Below are 23,835 nucleotides of genomic sequence, written 5' to 3'. Positions count from 1 at the left end.
CTTTTTGTTTCTTTTAGTTTAGATTCTGTTTTAGTTATAGTTTTACTTTCAGTTTAGTTTTAGTTTAGTTTATTTTAGATAAGTTTTAGTTTTAGTTTATTTTAGTTTAGTTTATTTTAGATTAATTTTAGTTTTGTTTTAGAAGAATAAGTAGAAGGAGGAGGAGGGAGGAAGAGGAGGAGGGAGAAGAAGAAAGAAGAAAAGAAGAAGAAGTGGAGATAGGAGGAGGAGGAGGAGGAGGAGGAGGAGGAGGAGAAGAAGAAGAAGAAGAAGAAGAAGAGGAGGAGGAGGAGGAGGAGGAGGAGGAGGAGGAGAAGAAGAAGAAGAATAAGAAGAAGAAGAAGAAGAAGAAGAAGAAGCAGAAGAAGAAGAAGAAGAAGAAGAAGAAGAAGAAGAAGAAGAAGAAGAAGAAGAAGAAGAAGAAGAAGAAAGAGGAGAGGAGAAGAAGAAGAAGAAGAAGAAGAAAGAGGAGAGAAGAAGAAGAAGAAGAAGAAGAGAAGAAGAAGAAAAGGAAAAAAGAGACCCCGACCCCCGACACACCGACACCCCGACCCCGACCCCCGACCCTCGACACCCGACACCCTGACACCACACCCCGACCCCGACCCCGACCCCGAGACCCTCACACCCCGACCCCGACATGACACCCCGGCACGACACCCCGACCCCGACACCCTGACACCCTGAGACCACACCCCGACCCCGACCCCAACCACCGACACCCCGACACCAGACACCCCGACCACCGACACCCTGACACCACACCCACCCTTACCCCTGACCCCGACACCCCGACACCATACCCCAACCCACACCCCAACCCACACCCCAACCCCGACACCCTGACACCCCAACCCCGACACGACACCCCAGCACAACACCTCGACCCCGACACCCCGACCCCGACCATCGACCATCGACACCCCCACACCTGACACCCCGACCACCGACACCCCGACCCCGACCCCGACCACCGACACCCCGACCCCGACCCCGACACCCTGAGACCCCGACAATTGACACCCCGACCCTCCCAACCCCGACCTCGACCCCTGACACCCTGACACCCTGACAGCACACCCTGACCCTGACACCCCGACACCCTGACACCCCGATCGACCCCGGACATGATGATGATACAAAAACATCATATATATTTGTGTTGATCGGGTATATTTTTATTATGTTCATGATGATGATACACTTAAATTATATACATATTATTATGCTCATGTCAGGTATCCAATTTTTTATGTTGTACTAATTTCGTTTACTTTTTGTCATTGCAGGTGTTGATAGGATGGTGGGCAAGGGTCCAGAGCGCCCCGAGCCTCCCGCGAGCGCTACTGTGAGGGGTGGTTCCATTATTGCACCCCAGTCCCTCCTGAGAGCGCTGCTAGATAGTATGTAGACAACTGCGGTGGGCTCTTCTACTTCGGCTGGGAGAGGTCGGGGGAGGACGAAGAAGGCTGGTAGAGGTGGACGTGGCAGCGGGAGAGGTAGGAAGGCTGCTACGCCTTCCTCGCCGCCACCCTCAGCTGATTCACCCGACCACAGGACTACTCCGTCTGACATGGACCCGTCTCGGACTCCGGTCCATGAGCCTCCGGTCGCTGATCCTTCGCCCCACCAGACTCGGGTCACCCATCCTTCACCCCACGTGAGTCCGGTCCTAGAGTCTTCGTCCCAGAAGACTTCGGTCACAGGGTCTTCGTCCCAGGAGACTTCGGTCACGGGGTCTTTGTCCCAGAAGACTCCAGTCCCGCCGTCTTCTTCCCACGAGACTCTAGTCCCGCCGTCTTCTTCCCACGAGACTCCGGAGGCTAGTGGCTCAGAGGATGGTAGCGAGGACACCTTTTCAGATGATAGCTACAGCGACAACGAGCTGGTTGAGAAGGGCAAGAAGTTCTACAAGCGTGGCTGTACAAAGCTCCCGCCCGTGCCGACGACCCCCGACCAGAGGTGGTTGATTGCGCCTAAAGGGTTGAAGTAAGTGCATTTACTATTTTTTAACCTTTTGCCTTCATGTTCCTTCAAATTAATATCTAATGTGTTGGCCTTGTCATACTGCAGGGGTTGGGTATACCCCCGTGACCATGGTGTCTGCAGGCCCAACCAGGTCCTTGGCAAGCTTTGCCGGCAACACTTCCCTGGGTGGGTCACGATGCCCGGTGAGGGTCAGGTTTCACAGCTAGCACCGAGATGGGAGCTGTACTCTGTTGCCTCGGCCCCTCCAGGGGAGATGGTCGCCGGTGTCGCGTGCGAGAGGGTGGCCGACATTGTGTTCCACCGGTTTTGGGTAATTTCTCCTTTACAGAATTAAAAATGAACACTACCTAGCTAGTGATTATACTAATCATTGTTGTCTTCTTTGATTGCAGACCTTCTACAGGGTTTCAGAGGGAGAATAGGAGGCCGCGGCTATGGTTGTCGAAGCCGAGTGCAAGTGCCTACTTCAGAACTTACGGCACGAGGCTCGGGTGCAGGCCGTTCGAGACTACTACGCCTCGCAGGGTATTAGGAGGGCCAAGAAGAAGTGTCACAACAAGTTTCTGAGTAGGGAGAAGTACTTGGTGGCAATTATACCTATTCTTAAGGCCTTGAACTTAGTTTTCTTGATTTGATTCGTAGCTCTGAAATTTCTCTTGACTCACTTAGGTCCCCCCAAGATGGTGTGTCGATAAGATGGACTGTCGGGAGGCGTTGGTGGATGTGTGGTGCTCTCCCCAATGGCGGCTTGAACACCAAAGGGCCAAAGATAAGCGCGACCAAATGGAAGGTGTGCCACACCATCAAGGGAGCTCCAACTTGTTTGAGTACGGGGATAACTAGGTATGTGGTTTGCTACATGATTCATGCAATTTCATTCTTCATGGTAGTATTTATCCTTTCCAAAATGACTTAATATGCTTAGTTAGTTAAAAAAGGCATAACTACCTTCGATAGCTCAATAATGACATAATTAGCATACTTTGGTCAAACATGGCATAATAATCTTTCTTAGCTCCAAAATGACCTAAACTTAGCTTATTTTCCTCGAAAATGACATAATAACCTATCTTAGCTCCAAAATGACCTATTTACATAGTAATATCATTCTTAATGCTAGCTTGAGCCCTAATTAACTAATATATTGTTCCTCTCTCTCGGGCGTAGTACCACAAGAAGCCTGTGCCTACTTTGTTCGACATCTATGGCATGGCCCATATGGCCTCGTACAAGAAGGCCAAGGCATTCACGGAGTCTGACCTAATCCAGAGAACTTCACCAACATCTCCTCCCACCACAAGCTTGTGAAGTACAGAGACGAGGGGAAGACGAGGAAAGGGGAGGACTTTAACCCGAGCCAGGATCCTTTTGATATAGAGCTGGTGGCGGGAGGTCCTGTGGCTCTCAAGCCATTGGTGATGGACTGATACATTGTCCTAAGACTCTCCCGTAGATCAAGAAGCGTCTGAGTAGCTCTGATCCTGAGATAACGCCTCGTGCACGGCCCGCGGAGCTGGCTATGGCGGTTAGTTATACAGACTCTCTGACCTTTCCTCCATTACATTGTGTGTGCATCTGTCGATGATTACAATGCTAACGAGGAGTGTTGTGTTGCAGGCAGCGGTTGAGAAAGAGAGATTGAAGACCCGGGCGCTTTTGGAGGAGGCAAAAAGGGAGGCGGCGGAGAGAGAGGGAGAGGGAGGAGAAGACGACTAAGCTGTTGGAGGAGGAGAGGAGCCGGAACGAGGCGTCTCACCGGGCCCTATATGAGCTCATCATGGTACGTTTCTTGTGCATATTAGCCCAATCATGCACGTAATGTTCGCATTACTAACTAATATGACTGACTCGTGAGAACCAAATGTGCAGACCATGTGCGAGAAAAACGGTCAGGCCCCTCCGCCGATGCCCTAGATTGCTCCGGCAGGCACAGTGAGTTCGATTTGAATGGTCCTTAGTTACTACTATTCATATTTGAGTTTGCATCATGCTAACGAGACATTATTGGAAGTGATCTTTGGTTCAGCATGGCTCCCGACAAGCATTGACCAATCCTTCCGCGTCTGCCAATGCCGGATCCCTGACCGGTCCTTCACCTCTGTCTGCCAATGCCGCAGCCCCGACCATTCCTACACCTCCGTGATAACGGTATTTTTCTTCTTATTTAGCCTGTTTAGTCCCTTTATGACATAACTTAGCCCATTTAGTCCACAAATGACATAATAAGATGAAGAAAATCAAGGAAGAGGAAGGAAAGAAGGAATAGGAAGAAATGTTATTATTCGTAAATGGCATCATAACCTTCCTAACCTCATAAATGTCATATACTTAGCTTGTTGTCCTCTAAAATGACACAATAAGCTTAGTTAGGTCAAAAATGGCATAATTTGCTACGTTAGCTCAAAAATGACATTTTTCTTCTTATTTAGCCTATTTAGTCCATTTATGACATAATTTAGCCTATTTAGTCCACAAATGACATAATAAGATGAAGAAAGTCAAGGAAGAGTAAGGAAAGAAGGAATAGGAAGAAAAGAAGAAGTTCTTCTTCTTCTTCTTCTTCTAGTCTTCTTCTCCTTCTTCTAGTCTTCTTCTCCTTCTTCTCCTTCTTCTTCATCTTCTTCTAGTTTTCTTCCTCTTCTTCTTCTAACTTTCTTGTTTCCCATTTTGCAGATTTAATTCACTATATGGAAGCTTGCACGGATGGAGTGCTTGTTTCTGTTGGGGAACGTAGCAGAAATAAAAAAATTTCTACGCATCACCAAGATCAATCTATGGAGTAATCTAGCAACGAGGGGAAGGAGAGTGCATCTACATACCCTTGTAGATCGCTAAGCGGAAGTGTTCAAGTGAACGGGGTTGATGGAGTCGTACTTGTCGTGATCCAAATCATAGAAGATCCTAGTGCCGAACGGACGACACCTCCGTGTTCAACACACGTGCAGCCCAGTGACGTATCCCATGCCTTGATCCAGCAAGGAGAGAGGGAGAGGTTGGGGAAGACTCCGTCCAGCAGCAGCATGACGATGTGGTGGTGGAGGAGGAGCGTGGCAATCCTGCAGGGCTTCGCCAAGCACCGCGGGAGAGGAGGAGGACTTGGGAGAGGGGGAGGGCTATGCCAGAACTTGGGTGCGGCTGCCCTCCCACCCCCCACATATATATAGGGGCAAGAGAGAGGGGGGCGGCCCCCTCAGATCCAATCTGAGGAGGGGGCGGCGGCCAGGGGGGTTGCCTTGCCCCCCAAGGCAAGGGGGGCGCCCCTTTTAGGGTTCCCCCAAACCCTAGGCGCCTTGGGCCCTGGTGGGGGGCGCACCAGCCCACCTGGGGCTGGTCCCCTCCCACACTTGTCCCACGCAGCCCTCTGGGGCTGGTGGCCCCACCTAATGGACCCCCGGGACCCTTCCGATGGTCCCGGTACGTTACCGTTAGCACCCGAAACTTTTCCAGTGACCAAAACAGGACTTCCCATATATAAATCTTTACCTCAGGACCATTCCGGAACTCCTCGTGACGTCCGCGATCTCATCCGGAACTCCGAACAACATTCAGTAACCACGTACATCTATTCCCTATAACCCTAGCGTCATCGAACCTTAGGTGTGTAGACCCTACGGGTTCGGGAACCATGCAGACATGACCAAGACAACTCTCCGGCCAATAACCAACAGTGGGATATGGATACCCATGTTGGCTCCCACATGTTCCACGATGATCTCATTAGATGAACCACGATGTCTAGGATTTAATCAATCCCGTATTCAATTCCCTTTGTCTAGCGGTATAGTACTTGCCCGAGATTCGATCATCGGTATCTCCATACCTTGTTCAATCTCGTTATCGGCAAGTCTCTTTACTCGTTTCGTAACACATCATCCTGTGACCAACCCCTTGGTCACATTGTGCACACTATGATGATGTCCTACCGAGTGGGCCCAGAGATACCTCTCCGTCACACGGAGTGACAAATCTCAGTCTCGATTCGTGCCAACCCAACAGACACTTTCGGAGATACCCGTAGTGTACCTTTATATCCACCCAGTTATGTTGTGATGTTTGGTACACCCAAAGAATTCCTACGGTATCCGGGAGTTGCACAATCTCATGGTCTAAGGAAATGATACTTGACATTAGAAAAGCTTTAGCATACGAACTACACGATCTTTGTGCTAGGCTTAGGATTGGGTCTTGTCCATCACATCATTCTCCTAATGATGTGATCCCGTTATCAACGACATCCAATGTCCATGGTCAGGAAACCGTAACCATCTATTGATCAACGAGCTAGTCAACTAGAGGCTTACTAGGGACATGGTGTTGTCTATGTACCCACACATGTATCTGAGTTTCCTATCAATACAATTATAGCATGGATAATAAACGATTATCATGAACAAGGAAATATAATAATAATAACTAATTTATTATTGCCTCTAGGGCATATTTCCAACAGTCTCCACTTGCACTAGAGTCAATAATCTAGTTCACATCGCCATGTGATTAACACTCACAGGTCACATCGCCATGTGACCAACATCCAAAGAGTTTACTAGTGTCACTAAACTAGTTCACATCATCATGTGATTAAGACTCAATGAGTTCTGGGGTTTGATCATGTTTTTCTTGTGAGAGAGGTTTTAGTCAACGGGTCTGCAACATTCAGATCCGTATGTACTTTGCAAATCTCTAGGTCATATTGTAAATGCTGCTTCCACGCTCCACTTGGAGCTATTCCAAATGGTCGCTCCACTATACGTATCCGGTTTGCTACTCAGAGTCATTCGGATAGGTGTTAAAGCTTGCATCGAAGCAAGTCTTTACGTCGAACTCCTTATCACCTCCATAATCGAGAAACATATCCTTATTTCTCTAAGGATAATTTTGACCGCTATCTGGTGATCCACTCCTTGATCACCTTTGTACCCTCTTGCTAGGTATGTAGCAAGGCACACAACAGGTGCGGTACACAACATAGCATACTGTAGAGCCTATGCCTAAAGCATAGGGGACGACCCTCGTCCTTTCTCTCTTTTCTGCCGTGGTCGAGCTTTAAGTCTTAACTTCGTACCTTACAACTCAGGCAAGAACTCCTTCTTTGACTGATCCATCTTGAACACCTTCAAGATCATGTCAAGGTATGTGCTCATTTGAAAGTACCATTAAGCGTTTTTGATCTATCCTTATAGATCTTGATGCTCAATGTTCAAGTAGCTTAATCCGAGTTTTCCCTTGAAAAACACTTTTCAAATAACCCTATATGCTTTCCATAAATTCTACATCATTTCTGATCAACAATATGTCAACAACATATACTCATCAGAAATTCTATAGTGCTCCCACTCACTTCTTTGGAAATACAAGTTTCTCATAAACTTTGTATAAACCCAAAATCTTTGATCATCTTATCAAAGTGTATATTCCAACTCCGAGATGCTTACTCTAGTCCATGGAAGGATCGCTGGAGCTAGCATACCTTTTAGCATCCTTAGGATCAACAAAACCTTTCTGATTGTATCACATACGACCTTTCCTTACGAAAACTGGTAAGGAAACTTGTTTTGACATCCATCTGCCAGATTACATAAATGCAGCTAATGCTAACATGATTCCGACGGACTTAAGCATCGCTACAGATGAGAAAATCTCATCGTAGTCAACTTCCTTGAACTTGTGAAAAACTCTTCGCCACAAGTCGAGCTTCATAGACGGTGACATTACCGTCCACGTCCGTCTTCTACTTAAAGATCCATTTATCTCAATGGCTTGCCGATCATCGGGCAAGTCCACCAACGTCCATGCTTTGTCTTGATACATGGATCCTATCTCGGATTTCATGGCTTCTAACCATTTGTCGGAATCCGGGCCCACCATCTCTTCTCCATAACTCGTAGGTTCATTGTTGTCTAGCAACATGACCTTCAAGACAGGATTCCTGTACCACTCTGAAGTAGTACGCATCCTTGTCACCCTACGAGGTACGGTAGTGACTTGATCCAAAACTTCATGATCACTATCATAAGCTTCTACTTCAATTGGTGGAGGCGCCACAGGAACAACTTCCCGTGCCTTGCTACACACTAGTTGAAGTGACGGTTCAATAACCTCATCAAGTCTCCACCATCCCCCCACTCAATTCTTTCGAGACAAACTTTTCCTCGAGAAAGGACCCGATTCAAGAAACAATCCCTATTGCTTTCGGATCTGAATTAGGAGGTACACCCAACTGTTTTGGGTGTCCTATGAAGATGCATTTTATCCGCTTTGGGTTCGAGCTTATCAACCTGAAACTTTTTCACATAAGCGTCGCAGCCCCAAACTTTTAAGAAACGACAACTTAGGTTTCTCCAAACCATAGTTCAAACGGTGTCGTCTCAACAGAATTACGTGGTGCCCTATTAAAGTGAGTGCGGTTGTCTCTAATGCCTAACCCATGAACGATAGTGGTAATTCGATAAGAGACATCATGGTACGCACCATATCTAATAGGGTGCAACTATGATGTTCGGACACACCATCACACTATGGTGTTCCAGGCGGTATTAATTGTGAAACAATTTCCACAATGTCTTAATTGCGTGCCAAAGCTCGTAACTCAGATACTCATCTTTATGATCATATCATAGACATTTTATCCTCTTGTCACGATGATCTTCAACTTCACTCTGAAATTACTTGAACCATTCAATAATTTAGACTTGTGTTTCATCAAGTAAATACACTCAGTATCTACTCAAATCATCTGTGAAGTAAGAACATAACGATATCCACTGCGTGCCTCAGCACTTATTGGACTGCATACATCAAAATGTATTACTTCCAACAAGTTGCTTTCTTGTTCCATTTTACTGAAACTGAGGCTTTCAGTCATCTTTCCCGTATGGTATGATTTGCATGTCTCAAGTGATTCAAAATCAAGTGAGTCCAAACGGTCCATCTGCACGGAGTTTCTTCATGCGTATATACCAATGGACATGGTTCACATGTCTCAATCTTTTCAGAAACGAGTGAGTCCAAAGATCCATCAACATGGAGCTTCTTCATGCGTTTTATACCAATATGACTTACATGGCAGTGCCACAAGTAGGTGGTACTGTCATTACTATCTTATATCTTTTGGCATGAACATGTGTATTACTACGATCGAGATTCAATAAACCATTCATTTTAGGTGCAAGACCATTGAAGGTATTATTCAAATAAACAGAGTAACCATTATTCTCCTTAAATGAATAACCGTATTGCGATAGACATAATCCAATCATGTCTATGCTCAACGCAAACACCAAATAACAATTATTTAGGTTTAACACCAATCTCGATGGTAGAGGGAGCGTGCGATGCTTGATCACATCAACCTTGGAAACACTTCCAACACATATCGTCAGCTCACCTTTAGCTAGTCTACGTTTATTCCATAGCTTTTATTTCGAGTTACTAACACATAGCAATCAAACCAGTATCTAATACCCTGGTGCTACTAGGAGTACTAGTAAAGTACACATTAACATAATGTATATCCAATATACTTCTATCGACCTTGCCAGCCTTCTCATCTACCAAGTATCTAGGGTAATTCTACTTTAGTGACTGTTCCCCTTATTATAGAAGCACTTAGTCTCGGGTTTGGGTTCAACCTCGGGTTTCTCCACTAGAGCAGCAACTGATTTGCCATTTCATGAAGTATCCCTTCTTGCCCTTGCCCTTCTTGAAACTAGTGGTTTCACTAACCATCAACAATTGATGCTCCTTCTTGATTTCTACTTTCGCGGTGTCAAACATCGCGAATATTTCAAGGATCATCATATCTATCCCTGATATGTTATAGTTCATCATGAAGCTCTAGCAGCTTGGTGGCAATGACTTTGGAGAAACATCACTATCTCATCTGGAAGATCAACTCTCACTCAATTCAAGTGATTGTTGTACTCAGACAATCTGAGCACAAGCTCAATTATTGAGCTTTTCTCCCTTAGTTTGCAGGCTAAGAAAATCGTCAGAGGTCTTATACCTCTTGACGTGGGCACGAGCCTGAAATCCCAATTTCAGCCCTCGAAACATCTCATATGTTCCGCGATGTTTCGAAATCGTCTTTGGTGCCTCAACTCTAAACCGTTCAACTGAACTATCACGTAGTTATCAAAACGTGTATATCAGATGTTCACAACATCCACAGACGACGTTCGAGGTTCGGCACACTGAGCGGTGCATTAAGGACATAAGCCTTCTACGAAGAAACGAGGGCAATCCTCAGTTTACGGACCTAGTCCGCATAATTGCTACTATCAACTTTCAACTAAATTTTCTCTAGGAACATATCTGAAACAGTAGAACTAAAGCGCGAGCTATGACATAATTTGCAAAAACTTTTTGACTATGTTCAGGATAATTAAGTTCATCTTATGAACTCCCACTCAGATAGACATCCCTCTAGTCATCTAAGTGATTACATGATCCGAGTCAACTAGGCCATGTCCGATCATCACGTGAGACGGACTAGTTATCATCGGTGAACATCTTCATGTTGATCGTATCTACCATACGACTCATGCTCGACCTTTCGGTCTCTTGTGTTCCGAGGCCATGTCTGTACATGCTAGGCTCGTCAAGTCAACCTAAGTGTTTCGTGTGTGTAAATCTGGCTTACACCCATTGTATGTGAACGTTAGAATCTATCACACCCGATCATCACGTGGTGCTTCGAAACAACGAACTTTCGCAATGGTGCACAATTAGGGGGAACACTTTCTTGAAATTTTAATGAGGGATCATCTTATTTACTACTGTCGTTCTAAGCAAATAAGATGCATAAACATGATAAACATCACATGCAATCAAAAAGTGACATGATATGGCCAATATCATTTTGCTCCTTTTGATCTCCATCTTCGGGGCTCCATGATCATCATCGTCACCGGCATGACACCATGATCTCCATCATCGTGTCTCCATGAAGTTGTCTCGCCAACTATTACTTCTACTACTATGGCTAACATTTTAGTAATAAAGTAAAGTAATTACATGGCGTTGTTCAATGACACGCAGGTCATACAATAAATTAAGACAACTCCTATGGCTCCTGCCGGTTGTCATACTCATCGACATGCAAGTCGTGATTCCTATTACAAGAACATGATCAATCTCATACATCACATATCATTCATCACATTCTCTTGGCCACATCACATCACATACCATACCCTGCAAAAACAAGTTAGACGTCCTCTAATTGTTGTTTGCATGTTTTACGTGGCTGCTATGGGTTTCTAGCAAGAACGTTTCTTACCTACGCAAAAACCACAACGTGATATGCCAATTGCTATTTACCCTTCATAAGGACCCTTTTCATCGAATCCGATCCGACTAAAGTGGGAGAGACTGGCACCCGCTAGCCACCTTATGCAACAAGTGCATGTCAGTCGGTGGAACCTGTCTCACGTAAGTGTACGTGTAAGGTCGGTCCAGGCCGCTTCATCCCACGATGCCGCCGAAGCAAGATAAGACTAGTAGTGGCAAGAAAATTGACAACATCTACGCCCACAACAAGTTTGTGTTCTACTTGTGCATAGGAACTATGCATAAACCTGGCTCTGATACCACTGTTGGGGAACGTAACAGAAATCAAAAAATTTCTACGCATCACCAAGATCAATCTATGGAGCAATCTAGCAACAAGGGGAAGGAGAGTGCATCTACATACCCTTGTAGATTGCTAAGCGGAAGTGTTCAAGTGAACGGGGTTGATGGAGTCGTACTCGTCGTGATCCAAATCACCGAAGATCCTAGTGCCGAACGAACGACACCTCCATGTTTAACACACGTGCAGCCCGGTGACGTCTCCCATGCCTTGATCCAGCAAGGAGAGAGGTAGAGGTTGGGGAAGACTCCGTCCAGCAGCAGCACGATGGCATGGTGGTGGTGGAGGAGCGTGGCAATCCTGCAGGGCTTCGCCAAGCACCGCGGGAGAGGAGGAGGACTTGGGAGAGGGGAAGGGCTGCGCCAGAACTTGGGTGCGGCTGCCCTCCCACCCCCCCCACATATATATAGGGGCAAGGGAGAGGGGGCTGGCCCCCTCAGATCCAATCTGAGGAGGGGGCGGCGGCCAGGGGGGTTGCCTTGCCCCCCAAGGCAAGGGGGGCGCCCCCTTTTAGGGTTCCCCAAACCCTAGGCACCTTGGGCCCTAGTGGGGGGGGGGGGCGCACCAGCCCACCTGGGGCTGGTCCCCTCCCACACTTGGCCCACGCAGCCCTCTCGGGCTGGTGGTCCCACCTGGTGGACCCCCGGGACCCTCCCGATGGTCCCGGTACGTTACCGTTAGCACCCGAAACTTTTCCGGTGACCAAAACAAGACTTCCCATTTATAAATCTTTACCTCCGGACCATTCCAGAACTCCTCGTGACCTCCGGGATCTCATCCGAGACTCCTAACAACATTCGGTAACCACGTACATCTATTCCCTATAACCCTAGCATCATCGAACCTTAAGTGTGTAGACCCTACGGGTTCGGGAACCATGCAGACATGACCGAGACAACTCTCCGGCCGATAACCAACAACGGGATCTTGATACCCATGTTGGCTCCCACATGTTCCACGATGATCTCATCGGATGAACCACGATATCGAGGATTCAATCAATCCCGTATTCAATTCCCTTTGTCTAGCGGTATAGTACTTGCCCAAGATTCGATCGTCGGTATCTCCATACCTTGTTCAATCTCGTTACCGGCAAGTCTCTTTACTCGTCCTGTTACACATCATCCCATGATCAACCCCTTGGTCACATTGTGCACACTATGATGATGTCCTACCGAGTGGGCCCAGAGATACCTCTCCGTCACACGGAGTGACAAATCCCAGTATCGATTGATGCCAACCCAACAGACACTTTCGGAGATACCCGTAGTGTACCTTTATAGCCACCCAGTTACGTTGTGACGTTTGGTACACCCAAATCATTCCTACGGTATCCGGGAGTTGCACAATCTCATGGTCTAAGGAAATGATACTTGACATTAGAAAAGCTTTAGCATACAAACTACACGATCTTTATGCTAGGCTTAGGATTGGGTCTTGTCCATCACATCATTCTCCTAATGATGTGATCCCGTTATCAACGACATCCAATGTCCATGGTCAGGAAACCGTAACCATCTATTGATCAACGAGCTAGTCAACTAGAGGCTTACTAGGGACATGGTGTTGTCTATGTACCTACACATGTATCTGTGTTTCCTATCAATACAACTATAGCATGGATAATAAACGATTATCATGAACAAGGAAATATAATAATAATAACTAATTTATTATTGCCTCTAGGGCATATTTCCAATAGTTTCTCTGTTCTTCTTTTTGTTTTTATCGAAGAATAATGTGGAACTTGTTATATGGATGCATGGAACAATGTATTGGATGAACATTGTGATAGTAGTGTAAGATGTATGGATGAAACTGTGTTTCTTATGTATGTATATATGTTGTCATGGATGGAGCTATGTGTCATCTAGATCATATGTCTGATGTGCCTGTGAAAAAAATATATGTATATCTGTGTGTGAATTCCAGTGAAATTAAATAGATATAAATGAAAACAGGGGATATATAGCCTCTTTGCCGTCTGCTAGCGGATGACAAAGAGCTTTGTCGTCTGCTAGCAGACGGCAAAGAGTACACGTGGTAGCTTCCTGTAGACACTGGGAACATTGGCTGCCTATTTGGTCAGCTATGTCGTCTGCTGGTGGGCGACAAAGACCTTTGAATCTTTGTCGTCTGCTGGTGGACGGCATAGCTAGCCACGTGGCAGCTTCCCAGTGCTGGCCTAACTGAGCTCTTTGCCATCCGCTGGCGGACGACAAAGACCTTTGAATCTTTGCCGTTTGCTGGCGGATGGCAAAGAGCGCCCTAACGGCTCTGATGCCACCCCACTGTCGTTCGTTGTCTTTGCCGTCTGCTGGCCTGAGACGGCGGACGACACAATCCTTTGCCGTCCGTTTCGTGGAAGCAGACATCAAAGAAGGCCTTTGCTGGCACCTGTTCAGACAGACAGTTTGCCATTTGCTGGTGGACGGCAAAGATTTTTGACATCCGGGATCTATGCCTTTGCCGTCTGCCATGGCGGACAGCAAAGAAACTGTTTCCAGTAGTGGCGGGAGGGAAGGGCGGTGGCCAGGGGAGGAGCAGCGAGCTACGATGGCGGGGACTGCACGGGGAAGTAGCAGGGCGAGGGCAGGCGCGTACACGTGCGGCGCGGGGCATGGTCGCCGCTGTGTGCGACAAGAGCGGCAAAGTGGGGCAGAGGCGGCATGGGCGCAAAGCTGCATGGGGACGCGAGGCAGCGGTGGACGCAAGCGGGCCGAGCAGGGGAGGCCACACGAGGGGGCGATTAGCGAAGGCAGGCGGACTCGAGCGATGTCGCGGTGGCAGGGCATGGCGAGGTACATGGGTGAGGCACGCGACGGGCGACGTGACTAGGTGCGGCAGTAGGCGCGGGGCGCGCATGGCCGGCCGTGTGCACGGGCGCGAGCGACTAGGCGAGCACATGCGGGCGGCCATGTACGGCGCGTGAGCGGGGCTACAGCCGAAGCGCAGCGCGCGGCGAGGCGAGGTGCGGTCGGGCATGGAGCGGGGCGCGTTGATGTCCGGTGACAGGGGAGAAAGGAAAAGGGGTCCTCACCCTCGTTGAAGGCGTACGGGGCGGCGAGGCTCGTTATGGCTGTCGGGGATGGGCGCAGGCGGTAGCAAGGCAGCGATGGTGGGGCATTCCGGTGATGGCGGTGGCGTCGGGTTGCGACGGTGGCGCGCGAGGGGGAGGGAGATGTGAGGGGGAGAAGTTGTGGGGGAGTGGGGGATCGTGGCTAGGTTTAGTGGGGGTGGTGGTTAAGCAGGGGGTGAGGGGCCGTGTGGGCTGGCCTGGGGGTTACCTAGGCCATGGCCCAGTGGGGTGGCGTGGGGTCGTCTTTTTATTTTTGTTCTTTTGCTTTTCTTTTTAAAACTCATGTTTTATTTTTAGTTTCTTTTTAATTTTTGTTTTATTTAGATACATTATAACTTAGCACTTTTCCTGCCCTCTCAAACCATTAGCGTTTTCATCCATTGGATCCTTAGTTTAGTGCGTTTGTGGCTATCAGATTTGCTGTGGGTCGCCCTTAATCAGCCTCAGTCCATTGTTAACGAGGGCTAACCGTTATGGGCCGCTGCTCCGCTCACATTTTTCCACCTCTATGGTAAACTTCAGCCTAATGGGCCTTCCCCTCTTGAAGGCATGTATACCAGCATAAAAAAATACATTATCTCGATCGGCAGAATCGCGTGCCTCTCATCCCTTCGCCGGGCGGCTCACTCCATATGCGACCGACCTGGGTGATGACCGATGCCGGGCTAGAGCAACGGATCCATGACGACCGCGCTGGTTCGGGAAGCGCCTCGCCGAGCGATGGGGCACAGGGTCAGCTCGATCTGTTTGGTTACACAACACGGCAGGATGGATTGTGGCGGCAACACATGCATCCGCCCTTTGAAGTACTATTGCTAATCCAAAGATTGATTGAGAGTTTAATCAGCCATTACTACCAGTCAATGCGCAGACTGCTGGTTATTGTAGGTCAGTTACAGTTGGTAATTCATAATTTTCATTAAACTTATACACGCCTATATAATCCCAACAGTGCCCCTGGTGATTCTCAGGTCTCCAATTCTCCCTCCTTCCTGCATCTCCTCTCCCCCCAATTCTCCCTTCATCTTTGAAATTTGTTTTGTTTACTGATGCTGTTCTTCGTGCCCATGAAAAAACTACAGGTTATGTACAAGACGAATTCGAGCACATATTGTTGGGTTTCTTACCTTTTTCCAGCTGAATTTGTCAGTATCCAATGGCTAACAGATGGGTTAGTATGAGTTTTCTCTTATGCCCTCGTTTAACTAAAATTATGCCTAACCTCAATATCTGTGTCTATGTGCTTTTTAATCATATGATATGTTTTTTCTCTAATTGTTTTAAAATAATTGCACCCTATCTAGCATGTTTTAATTGTTGCTACTCTATTTTGCATACATCAACCTTCCAGCCGAGATGTGATTATATTACTGGAGGGTGTCGAATTCAGTGGCCATATTCTTATTGTTTCCTGTAGATCTTGTATTTGCCAAGAACCTACCTATGGTGAGATCAATCGCTGATGGTTTCAGTCTGTGCCATCTTCATGGCTGAGAACATGAAAAACCGAGCACTCGAGCTACCTTTGAAGGAGAAGGCTCCGAGCGCGGTTAAGCCAAAATGGCAATATCCAGGTGCAGGTTGGATTAAGATGAATACAGATGGATTCACTGATTCAGTGAACGGTCGTGGAGGTGCGAGGATCATTATCCGGGATGATCAAGGGGCGTTCTTACGAGCGAAGTGTGCTAAGTAAGTTGGAGTTACTGACCTGCTATCCATTGAGTTACTGGCCTGTCGCGACGCGATGATATTAGCACGCAATATGGGACTGCAAAGAGTGATAGTGGAAACAGATTCTCATGAGATTCAGAGTCTGTGGAGTGCACCCCAGAAATCGGTGGGTGTTCATATCTTAGGTGAGATGAAGGAAATAAGTGATCTTCTACAGGGGTTCGAGCTTCGATACTCGGGTCGTCAGATTAACTTGGCGGCCTACCGACTAGCTAAGGAAGCTTTAGTTATAGATATGCATGCTGTAATCTTTGATGTAATCTCTGGCTGGTTGACTGTATTTTTCCAGTGAGACATGCTTGCACCTATTGAATAAAGTGCGAGAGGGCGTTTAGCTTCAAAAAAATTTGTTAATCACAGGAATTAGGAGAGTTGGTAGGATGTCGTGGCGAGCTCAAGGAAAACTCTGTGGACTTTTTGATGACAACTACAAACAAGCATAAAAAGGTATTATTTCCGTTCTTACTTATTTATCTAGGCTGGAGAAAAAACATAAAAAGGTAATATTTTCATTCTTAATTATTTATGCGGTTGGAGAAAAATAGAAGTACTAGGTTGAAGCTCTGATGTGTACTATAGACGGTGTGTGGGATAAGCTGAAAGATTGAGAATCTGTACGTAGCTTTGACTAATGAAGCTGACTTGCACTTCTCAGTTGTGTTACCAACCAAATGCCACGCCATATACTCTATTTTTTGTGATGAGAATTACTCTGAATATACATCCAGTAAAGATCTCAGAATATATATGGCGTAAATTATTTATAATGCGATTTATTTTGAATATATAAGTTGTGAACATTAAGAAATATCCTTCGATTTTGCGTTCATAATTAATCAATATCCTGTAAACCAATACGTGGTTAGTTTTGTATTCCTACCGCGCCTTGATTCTTCAAGAGTTCATGCATGCTATTATGATTTGCAAATGATTATTACAATCATAGTTAAATAGGAAACCCTTTTACAAATATGTGTACATGTAGCTAAAGGGAAGTCAAAGCAGGTTGTGACATGTTTGTATAACGCAGTCTAACACATGCAGAGTTCAGGCTAAGACGAGGAGAAGTTGGTCACACATGAAAATGATGGTGAAGGACTTTTACAGATCATTTGTCCATTGACTGTCCATAAGACTCGAGCTAACTTCGCAATACGTAGTTTAGTTCATACCAAATTGCAAATCTAACTTGCATGTTTCGTGTCTCCATATATTTACGAAATATGCTATATAACTTCCATGTTTCATGTCTTCGTATACTTGCAAAAATCCCTACCATTTTATAGCAAAAGTGGACGGGCACAGCAACGCGCACCGGCATGATCTAGTTAAATGTAAAACTAGCTCCATAATTAGTGTTGCCAATTAACCCACTGCCACAAAAAGTTTGACACATTAATAAATAGTTTATATTTGTTTATTATTAAAAAATTAAACAATTGTTTTAGCCACTGTTTTATTCATTGAAGGGCATTTAAATACTTTATAAAATATGTGTTTCAACAGGACAAATATCCAGGGATTATTTGCCACACTTTGAACATTTTAGTTTTCATGTTTGACAAATTTGAATTTTGACTTTAAACTCAGTTTTGAATTTGAATCGCGATTTGGGACAAATGAAGATTAGCAACAGTAATGTGATGACACAACACCATTAACAGGGATTACTATAGCTTAATTATCCGGGCATTACACATTCAATCGTTACCGACTCCGAGTTGCAGCGAAAGAAGACGAGTTGGTGTAAATTGTACTTGGAGTCCATCGAACCATAGATGAATGATCTCGCGAACTGCCCATGAACAACCCCTCGAACAGAAGACCGAAAGCACGACCTCTCTACAAGTTACAAGCCTACGGTCTTCACGACCCGGCAGCGCTACGTCGTCTAGAGCTAATCATCGTTGGAGAATTAGGAGGAGATTAGAACAACACTAGGCTTCTAATATGAGTATTATGGGATCTAGGTCAAACTATAATTCATCAACTAGGACAACCTAGAACTAGAACTAGAGAACTAGAGGTGGCTCCAAAGCCTATGTGTAAAAAAACATCAAATCCTCTAGTATATATAGGTTGGGAAGAGGAGAGGGGCTGCCACAAGGGGGGAAGGTTTCCCTTCCCCCTTGCAATGGCCAAGGAGGGGGAATCCCCCTCCACACTACAAAAAAAACCACTTCCGTGATGATACGTGTTTGTCACAGTAGGTCACGTTTTCTGTCATGCATGTACATCCATGACGATTACCTGTGCTGTCGTAGAAGTGTTCCATGACATTACCAAAATTATCATCACGGAAGTGTCCACTTCCATGACGATAAATCGCACGTCATAGAAGTGCTTTCGTCAAGGGTGACCCACACGTGGCATCCTCCGTAATGGGTCACCGTTAATCTATCGGGTTCCGGTTTGGATCCGATAACCCGTTAACAGCTGGGACCAATGAGGATTTTCCACGTAGCTATAGCAACCACGTGTCAGCACTCGAAATGGACATATGTCAACCTCCCAATGGACAGGAGCGCCTATGATACGTCGACATGTGGAAAGGCCCAACAGCCGCCTATTTAGGTTAGAAAGGCTGGCCCAGTCAAAATTAGCAGGATGGCCCATTAATGGGCTGCTTGCAGACAGCCCATTCGTAGTTAAGGCCCGTACGACTATTGTCAAATCGGCCCATCAACGGCCCGTTCTAAACCTGTCATCATCGTGGCCCATGGTCACTTCTGGCATGTTAACAGTCCGCTAAGTATTTGGGCCGAATTACGGCCCGATGTGTTTCCGGCCCGTTAAAGGTCCTGCTTCATTTGGGCCAATTTATTAGCCATTTTAACTTCCGTCCCATAAACGACTGTGAAGGATTTGGGTCATATTCGGTCATGTCTGACATTCGTCCTGTTAGAGGCCCACTGTAGATTTCGGCCACTTCCAGCCTCTTGTGATTTTCGACCTGTTAACGTCGGACGAAATCCATGGGGCATGTGTGGCCCAGCATCACATCGGGCCTATGAACGACCCATATAAAACTGATACTAATCAAGCCCGGCCGAACTTCCAGCCTATTAAAGGCCCGTGTAGTAGGTCGGTGCATTTACGACCCATCTGAATTTCGGCCTATGAACGATCTGCATTGTAAGTGGGCCACCATGAGTTGAGATACATTTCGGCTTGCTAATGACCAGTGGGTTATTTGGCACAATCGGGGCTCAATCTCACTTTCGGCCTATTAAAGACCCATGTTATTTATGGGCTCGAGATATTTACACATGTTAACGACCTATTGTTACCGAGGGCCCAAATTATGTTTAGGCCTGTTAAAGGCCCACTAGGGGCGCATGCCTACCAAACATATGAAAGCTTATGCTGATTTAGGCCCAGATATTTTTAGTTGGCTACATGCAAATTAGGGCCCATAATCGTTTTTAGCCCAATTGGAATGGGCCTAACGAATGTTGGCACGTTGGGCTCCTACAAAGCTTTCGCTGAATACATTACTAAGATAAACCTACACTATACAAAAATAGCGTCGTAATTTCTACAGCCTTTGGCAGCACAATAAATGTTGTATCACAACAAAATAAATTCCAGCCATACAACAAAAGGCATGTTGGCATAAAGTTTTCAGTCCTTGTAGATAAAAGCACCATCAGATGTATAGAAGCACATATCATTTGACCTGAGTGCTAATGTTTCAGGTTGTAGAATCTGATGGAGCAGCATGATCTTCCCCTTTTTTCGCCATTGCTCTTGAACAATGAAGCAAATGTCTGATAGTTTGGTTTCAAAACCATTCACATCTTGACGACATTTGTCAACCACTATTTTTTTTCCGAAACGACGTCCATTAGGGATTGGACTTGTGTCTGGAGCACAGATATATCACTCTGTCTAGCCGGAAGATTTTGTTCAGTAGGCGATTTGGATGAGGTTACCTTGACAACCAACCCAGAATTACAGAGGAAGGTGCTTTTTGCACTGTTAGTGGAGAGATACCGACACACTGCAACAAGAGGTGACATTGTGCCTGTGGTAGCCTCCTCACCTTTAGGTGGTTGTGGTTGTTCAATCATTTGTTCCATAGCTTGCTGAAAGTTTGAACTTGTAGATTAGTGTACCAGATAAGTTACTAATGAGACAAAAACAAACAAAGTAGGTTTCACGTTTATACAAACTTATTTCTGGTGAACTACTGTAATACATTTGTAACACCCCGGATGTAACTTCCCATATTTGTAACTCCAACTCTTGCCATTTTCGGCTATGTGCTATGGTATTCCCTTCATGGTTGGGTTTTGTCTTTCGTTTTGCATTTTGTTCATGTCATGCATCTCATATCATGTCATCATGTGCATCTCATTTGCATACGTGTTCGTCTCATGCATCCGAGCATTTTCCCCGTTGTCCGTTTTGCAATCCGACACTCCCACGTGCACCGGCGCACCCCTCTTGTCTCTTTTCGTGTGCGGGTGTTAAAACGTTCTCGGAATGGGATGAGGCTTGCCAAGTGGCCTTGGTACACCACCGTTAGACCACCTGTCAAGTTTCGTGTCATTTGGAGATCGTTTGATACTCTAACGGTTAACCGCATAACCACAAAGGCCTCTTTTGAGTTGCAGGCCAACACCCCTTCAAAACAGCCCAATAACCAATCTAAGTCACTTCCATGCTCTCCGTCGTCGGATCACGATCGTGTGGGCGAAAACTACACCTCATTTGAAGTCTCCTAGCTCCCTCTACCTACAAATATGTGCCCATCCCCGAGATTTTCGGGCAAAAACCCTAGCTACCGCTCCCCTCGCGCCGCCGGACACGTCCGGATCGGGCCGGACACGTCCGCCGGCGCGCCCGCGCCAATCGCAGGCCGTCACGTGGCCAGCGCTGCCGCCCCCGCACCGCCGGCCCGCCTGGCCCGCTCCCGGCCCCCGAAGCCCGCGCCCCGCCGCCCGGTCCTCCGCTCCGCGCCGCCCCGCAGCCCGCACGCCGCCGCCCGGGTCGCCGTCGGTGCCGCCCGGCCCCGCCTCTGCGTCCGCCGCCGCCTCTTGCACCGGGATCCGGCCGGCCCGTCCTCCTCCGGCCATCGTCCTCCCCTCCGGCTCCATCTCCGGCGAGGAACTCCGGCCGACCTCGATCCACGCGCCAGATCCAGATCGGGTCAAAACTTAGGTTGACTTCGAATTTCCACTAAGTCTGCACATTATCATGCCATATTCATCGTGTCATAACTTTGCACCTGTGGCTCCGTTTTGGGCGTGCAGCATACCGAATTGTTCGCCTCGATGAGTACATCATTTTATCTCATTGCACCATTTTCATTTGAGCTCATATTGGTGCCCGAAATGCTGTTGGAAGAGGGCTATGTGATGTTAGTTTCAGATTCTTATCAGAACATGCACTTTTGTCATTTTTGCCATGATTGATGTGTGCATTTTATGAACTTGAGCCCTACATATGTTTTGAACTATGCCATGCCATCTTTACAGGGGTGAATGCCATGTATTTTTGTGATCAATGTGGTGACTAGCACAAGCATGTAAACTAGGCCTCGTGATGTTGCTGATTTCAGTCCCTGTTCTACTGTTATTTTTATGCCATGTAAACTTGATGCTACAGAGAGATCCATGCATATTTTGAGATACTTCAGTAAGGATGTTTTGAACATATGGTTATGATCTATCCATTCATGCCCCAGTTTGCAATTATGGAGTAGTCGAGCATGTCATTTTCGTGCTCTACTTTTCCTACAAAATGTTTCGTGGCAGATTGTTTACATGTTATTCAATTTTGCCAAGGTTGTTGTAGTTGATCCTTGCATGCTATGAACTTGTTATTGCCATGGATAGCTTCATAAACATGTCTTCTTGCTGATGCTATGCTTATCTTTTCATGCAATAACTTGTGGTGAGTGAATCGAGCTCGCGAAGATGCCTTCATAATTCTGTCAATGCCATGCCCTGTTTGCTGAATCTGTTAACGGAACTTGCTATGTTTACATGGGTGCCATCATTTCTTCTGATCCTTTTTGGCTCATGGTCAGTAAGGGAATTTTGTTCTATGCTTTGAGTAGAATCATGTCATGCCTTGTTTTGCTATTATAAGTTCCTGTAGCATGTTGATTGCTTGCTCTGAACATTGCTACCTGATGCTGTTTATGCCATGTCCAACCTGATATCTTTTGCACTTTTAACATGCCTGTTTGAACCTGTTATGGTGTGATTTAGCCGTAGCTCAGTGTTCCTCTTTTGTCAAGCATCTCCTGTAGATCACTGCCATATGCTTTGTTTTATGTTGGGGTGCTGTAGCATAGTTTCTTGTTGCATGCTAAGTAGCATCATGCTGTTAATCGCAGATTTGTGTCATTCTTGTTTTGCTTGCCATTTGCAAACCGTGCATCCGATTCCGGTGATCTTTATATCGATTTCAACCGAAATCATCTCATCTTTCCAGCGGCATATTTGGTTTGCCAAGTTGATGCCTTGTTCATCATTTTCCCTTCCGGAGCACGCATAAGCATTGCATATCACATCTCGCATATCATGTCATGTATTGCATCATGTTGCTTGTGCATTGCTCCATGTTTGATTGTGGTTCCATTGCTTGTGTTCTTGCTTTGGGTAGAGCCGGGAGACGAGTACGTGCACGAGGAACCTGTTGAGAACGCTTACGAGGATCAAGCCTTCGACAACTCTGAGAACTTTGCAGGCAAGATGACCATACCTTCGATATCACTTCTATCTTTGCTTTGCTAGTTGCTCGCTCTATCGTTATGTTAGCTCTACTTGCCATTGTTTATCATGCCTCCCATATTGCCATGTCAAGCCTCTAACCATCCTGTCCTAGCAAACCGTTGTTTGGCTATGTCACCGCTTTTGCTCAGCCCCTCTTATAGCGTTGCTAGTTGCAGGTGAAGATGAAGTTTGTTCCTTGTTGGAACATGGATATGTTGGGATATCACAATATCTCCTGTTTAATTAATGCACCTTATATACTTGGTAAGGGGTGGAAGGCTCGGCCTTATGCCTGGTGTCTTGTTCCACTCTTGCCGCCCTAGTTTCCGTCATACCGGTGTTATGTTCCTTGATTTTGCGTTCCTTACGCGGTTGGGTGATTTATGGGACCCCCTTGACAGTTCGCTTTGAATAAAACTCCTCAGCAATTCCCAACCTTGGTTTTACCATTTGACACCTAAGCCTTTTTCCCTTGGGTTTTCGCGAGCCCGAGGGTCATCTTTATTTTAACCCCCCCCGGGGCCAGTGCTCCTTCGAGTGTTGGTCCGAAACGGGCAGACTGCGGGGCCACCACGGGGCAACTCGAGGGTTGGTTTTACTCGTAGGCTGAACTATCCGGTGTGCTCTAAGAACGAGATACGTGCGACTCCTATCGGGATTTGTTGGCACATCGG

The 23,835-nt window shown here is 46.4% G+C and overlaps 1 long non-coding RNA gene across 1 annotated transcript; it reads left to right on the top strand.

Moving 5' to 3' along the window:
- The first annotated feature begins 15,291 nt into the window (after positions 1-15,291).
- LOC123094960 (uncharacterized) lies at positions 15,292-16,757 on the top strand. Its single transcript, XR_006446055.1, has 3 exons — positions 15,292-15,587; positions 15,782-15,870; positions 16,051-16,757. It is a non-coding gene; the product is annotated as an uncharacterized lncRNA (long non-coding RNA).
- Positions 16,758-23,835: the final 7,078 nt, after the last annotated feature.

This window comes from Triticum aestivum, chromosome 4B (genome assembly GCF_018294505.1).
Source record: "Triticum aestivum cultivar Chinese Spring chromosome 4B, IWGSC CS RefSeq v2.1, whole genome shotgun sequence".
Lineage (NCBI taxonomy): Eukaryota > Viridiplantae > Streptophyta > Magnoliopsida > Poales > Poaceae > Triticum > Triticum aestivum.
Note: the sequence above shows the minus strand (reverse complement) of the source record. Positions and strands in the feature narration are given on the sequence as shown.